Source organism: Neolamprologus brichardi, chromosome 13, assembly GCF_056152115.1.
Source record: "Neolamprologus brichardi isolate AB-2024 chromosome 13, ASM5615211v1, whole genome shotgun sequence".
Lineage (NCBI taxonomy): Eukaryota > Metazoa > Chordata > Actinopteri > Cichliformes > Cichlidae > Neolamprologus > Neolamprologus brichardi.
Window position 1 is genome coordinate 26,496,547 of NC_142116.1, and position 5,569 is coordinate 26,502,115.

Genomic DNA, 5,569 nt, shown 5'->3' on the forward strand with positions numbered 1-5,569 from the left:
TGTTATAGTCGATTTAACACAAATAAACCTATGGGGTTATCTTGACTCACCATCTCAGTAGGACTGTCGTTTGCAATAAGAAAAAACATGTTTTTCTTGAGTTCCTAAAATTTTACTATGGCTACATCATACCATAAAATTAGATCTCCTATAGTTAATGCATTCACTTAATAAAAGAAGTGTCAAAGTAATCGTAACACTTTCTAAGACATAGCATGCCTAAATATTTCAACCTGGTTTTACCATAAATGAAGACATTGAGTTTTATATTTAAAGCAAATATTTCATTTCACCTAAAAATAAACGCCCCAAACCCGATTAAAGGTCTTTGTGTGATTAATTTGTCTTTTGTCTGACAATGAGAAATAGATTTTGTGGACTTGTAAGATCTGGCTGTTATTTGGCTTCTGAAAAAATGTCATGTGCTGCACAAACTGGGTGATGGTATTAAAGATCAAAAAGCAAAAATCATTTCTGTTGATGACGTTATAATTTTCGGCATTATGATGACAAAATTTTCAGTTTTTTGTTGACTTCAGAGAAGTAATAAGAAATTAAGGTAATTACAATGCTCTGCTCTGATGATCCAGATTTACAAAATGAAAAAAGTGAAGAACTTTTATTATTTATTCATTTGTTTTTTGGTTTTGTTTTATGTTCTTTTTTAATTTACCTGACCTGTTCATCCTCTTTGTGTTGTAAACTGAAAGAAACACAGTTCGCCATTCCACTGCCATATTTTCTACTTCCTTTGCACGATTAAAGATTAAAAGTAATTACAGCTGACAGCTATAGGATTTTTAATGGATTATGGATACCAGTGTTTGGAGATTTAAAAGTACTATATTCCAATATATGAGACAACTTTTTAAAATTTATTTGGACACACAAAATTAGAACCGGTTTTTATAACCTTTGTTATATGATGATAAAACTTGCAATTATCACCGATTGCTCAGCAGCTGGGTAGTTGTATTTGTGGCATTCCAAACACTGGTATTAACACCACGGAATATTGATTTTACATATTAAAGGAAGTCAAGTAAAGGAAGGCTGCTGTTTTTTTGTTTTGTTGTAATGCATGTTACTATGTAACACTATGTAACGTGCATTACATGTTACAAATAAATATTCCTGTGTCTTTATGTCTTGAGCAATTGAAAATGCCGTATTAATGTGAGTTGAGAGGACAACGTCATTACAGGCTAAATACCTGGAACTCTCCTTAAGTTGCATTAAAACTGGGCGAGGCTGCTGAATGAGAGTTCAACTGTCTCCATTATTCAAAAAAAGGTGATCAAGGATGTGCAACCCTCATAAAATAGTTAAAATGTGTTTTTCTCATCTCTTCTTTACTTTAAAAACTTTTTTTTTTTACTTTGATAAATTGCAACACTGATAAAATGGCAAACAGCTAACACTGGCAGGCAATATTGTCAGCCGGTATTATTTGCTGATTGGTTGAGGTCTAAAAAACCTCCTTAATTACTGGGCCTTGGTGCAGATCATATTTATTACTTCTAGGCTGGACTACTGTAATTCGTTATTATCAGGAAGTCCTAAAAACTCACTGAAAAGCCTTCAGTTTATCCTTTCTAGTCCTGACAGGGACTAGAAAGAGAGAGCATATTTCTCCTGTTTTGGCTTCCCTTCATTGGCTTCCTGTTAAATCCAGAATTGAATTCAAAATCCTGCTCCTCACATACAAGGTCTTAAATGATCAGGCCCCATCTTATCTTAATGACCTTGTAGTACCATATCAGCCTATTAGAGCACTTCGCTCTCGCTCTGCAGGCCTACTTGTTGTTCCTAGAGTATTTAAAAGTCGAATGGGAGGCAGAGCCTTCAGTTTTTAGGCCCCTCTTCTGTGGAACCTGTCATGGGTCTGTGACCCAGGGATCATGTGTTATTTTTGAGTTTATTGAATATTATGAGTTTAATTCGTCTTTCTTAATCATTTACGGTTGTGGTGCGATCTGCTCCTGGTTCCTCGTTTCCCTGTGTGTTGTTATGTCATTTTTGCTGCCCCACCAGGCCTGCAGAGTCCCAGATTTGGAGCCGGCCACACCTGTTAAAATCACTCACCTGTTGCTGATCTGCCTAATCAAGGAGCTCTACTTGGCGCGGGATTGTTAATCTAGAAATACAGTTAGTGCTCAGCTCATATAATCGTGTTTTCAATTACTCTCTTGTTGGAATGGTTAATGTGTTTTGTCGGTCGGTGGATGGGACGTGGGATCGTGGCATCTCTTGTTTCCAGGGTGATTACGGAAACGTGTGGAGGGAGCAGCACACTGTTGAACACAGCACCGAGGAGGACGAAACACTACCACGCATCACGGAGAGGAATCACAGCACGGGGAATTGGGAGAGCACACACTGTGGATTGCTGGCACTGTTTTCTCTGTAAATAAACACACTTTCTCCTTTCTAAAAGTCCAGCGTTTGGCTTCTCTTTCAGCCAACCTTGACAGAATCAGCTTCCAGTTTGGATTCGGGAGACAGACGCTATCTCTAATTTTAAGATTAGGCTTAAAACTTTTCTTTTTGCTGAAGCATATAGTTAGGGCTGGACCAGGTGACCCTGAATCCTCCCTTAGTTATGCTGCAATAGGCGTAGGCTGCTGCGGGACTCCCATGATGCATTGAGTTTTTCCCTTTCAGTCACCTTTCTCTCTCAACATGTGTTAATAGACCTCTCTGCATTGAATCATACTTATTATTAATCTCTGTCTCTCTTCCACAGCATGTCTTTTATCCTGTTTTCCATCTCTCACCCCAACCAGTGAGAAATGGCCCCGCCCTTCACTGAGCCTGGTTCTGACGGAGGTTTCTTCCTGTTAAAAGGGAGTTTTTCCTTCCCACTGTCACCAAAGTGCTTGTTCATAGGGGGTCATATGATTGTTGGGTTTTCTCTGTATCTATTATTATAGGGTCTACTGTACAATATAAAACACCTTGATGCGACTGTTGTTGTGATTTGACACTATATAAATAAAACTGAATTGAATTGAATTGAATTGAATTGAATTGAATTGAATTGGAGGTATCTCCTATCACTGATAGTATACAAATCCAAAAATGGAAAAAGTATTAGTGTTTTAAACACACTAATTTCTTTTTTTTTCAGCTCACATAAATTGGTTGTGAGTACATTTGCTCAGGTTTTCAGTATTTGAAACTTTGACCTTTTTAATATGAACACCTATCACAGGAAACATAAGTATTGGCTCCTTTTACATATATAACTATAGTTGATAAATTAAACTCAGCGTTTCAACTGTGAGTTAGTTTTGAGGTGAGGGCTTCGGTTTAAAATCTTCTTGGCATAATGTCATGTAGTTTTCCTGCCACCAAAGCATTTTTATGGGAAATGACTCAGAGTACAGTTGAGCTAAATTATGAGAATAATACCAACAATCCCGTTTCCTCTGCTCAGATTACCATCTAAATGTTAAGACTGTCTCCAGGGCATGCAGCACTATTGTCTGTGTCTCAGGAGAAGGTTCTGCATGGACAGTCAGTACTGAGGCTGACTCCAGTTACATCAATATGGGCACACCTAGTGTAAATCATATTAATCTTCTTTAAGGGGGAGTGTTATCATAACATCTTAACATATATCTTCTTTATTTAGCTGCAAAAAGAAAAAGGAAAAAAAATAAGTGACAGCCTTCTAAGAAATAGTGCAACATATAAGCCTCTGTAAAAGCCAGAGGTGGAAAAAATAAAAATGCATACAGAAAGTAAAGATATTTAAGCTGAAGTGTAGGAAGGAAAAGTAAAATTACCTAAAGATAAATACTCAAGTAAAGCACATAGTTAAGTGCAGTAATGTAGAATTTGTACTTCGCACCTCTATAAAAACCTCTATTTTATTTAAAAAACTTAAAATTTTTTAAATAAAGTTTAAAAAATAAATTTTTTAAACTTTATTTGCTCCCAGATTGTAAAAATGATGCAAATATATATTTATGAATTTAATTCATGCTAAAAGCCGGTTTTGTAAAAGGTTATAGAGCGACCCTTCTCACCCCTCCTGGTATTTAACAACTACCTGTAGCTTTAGCTGGTTTGTATTACTAATGTGCCGATTACAGGGGATTACTGGAGTCCACAGGGGGAAAACAACATTTTCTGAGCAGCATTTCTTTATTGTGTAGAAGAAAAAAGTTTTGAAATTGCACTTTTGTTTTATATTAAAGGGGATTAAATGCATTTTGCTGGTTCGGCCCACTTAAGATTAAAGTGGGCTGGATGTGGACCTCGATGCAAAATGAGTTTGACAGCAGGTCACAGTTAACATACACTTGTATTTCACAAACTGACACATGTAACGAGGCACTATCAGTCCAGTGAAGCTTTCGTGCTTTATTTATATTCAAGCTGACATTATTTTTCAATAAAAAACGCAATAACGATTATTTTACGTTACCTTTACATGTGAGGCTCGGTGACTCTAAGTCATGACAGTGCCTTGCCCCCAATAAAAGAATAAAATAAGAGCAGAATAAAGTAGTGGAGCTCCTTCCTCACCTCATATTTCTGAGTCCGCTGGTCCTTTTTACGTCTGAAATGGGGGTAGACGGTGTGGGCTTGCCACCTCCAGATCCTTCTCTTTCTCTGCTCTTTCCTCACAGGGTAAAACTTTATTTCTCGAGCAGCTTCTGTCGCTTTCTTCTCCTCCTGGATTTCTCCACCCCTGTGGGTACAATAGCCCATCGCATCATACTGTCCACTGCCTTGACATCTTAAACCTCTGGGAAGGGGAACACCCATGTTGCTCTGATGTATCAGTTCATACACAATAAGTGGAACAGACCCAGAGGCCCTGGCTTGTCCTCTCTATTGCAGACAAAAGATGGCAAAATTATTTCTATTCACCTGTTCAGCACAGGTGAAAGAGATCGGAAGCCTTGTGACATCTTAGAGGTTTGATTGTGTTGCTCAGAAAAAATCCATTTAAATTTTTTCTTATTTACATATTTTTGAATTCTGGATCCTGGAATTCTTACATCAAAACAAGGAAAAGATGAGGAAAAGACAGCTGAGCTGGTCCCCGAATCAGAGTTTGCAAACCTGGATTTTTTTTGCTGTTACGCTCTTCTTCATCTACATCTTCCTTTCTGGACCTTTTCGTGGATCCACCAGGCAGCGGTTCTTCTTCTGTTACCTCCTGATTGATGTCCTCATCAGCAATATTACCAACATGAGGACCGCCCTCGCTATCAGTGTCACAAGCAGAGATGAAGTCAGAGTCATCATCAGGAAACTCCTCGCTCCATCTGACTCTTTTGTTTGGTTCTACATCTTCTTCATCCATCTCTCTAGACCTCCTGGATACAGCTGGCTGAGGATCCTCTTCTGGGATGTACTGGTGAACATCCACACAGTCTTCAAATGCCTCATCAGAATCATCACTTTCAGTGCCAACAACAACAACAGCATTATGATCATTGTTGTCAACATTGGCATTATTGTCTCTCACATTAATATTGTGAATGTTTACATTGTTCTCAATGACATTGTCAAAGTCAGTGTCAAAGTCCTCATCATATCGTGCCTCCAT

The 5,569-nt window shown here is 37.9% G+C and overlaps 1 pseudogene; it reads right to left on the bottom strand.

The window, feature by feature from the left end:
• Positions 1-2,201: 2,201 nt before the first annotated feature.
• Positions 2,202-5,569, bottom strand: LOC148100013 (uncharacterized; annotated as a pseudogene).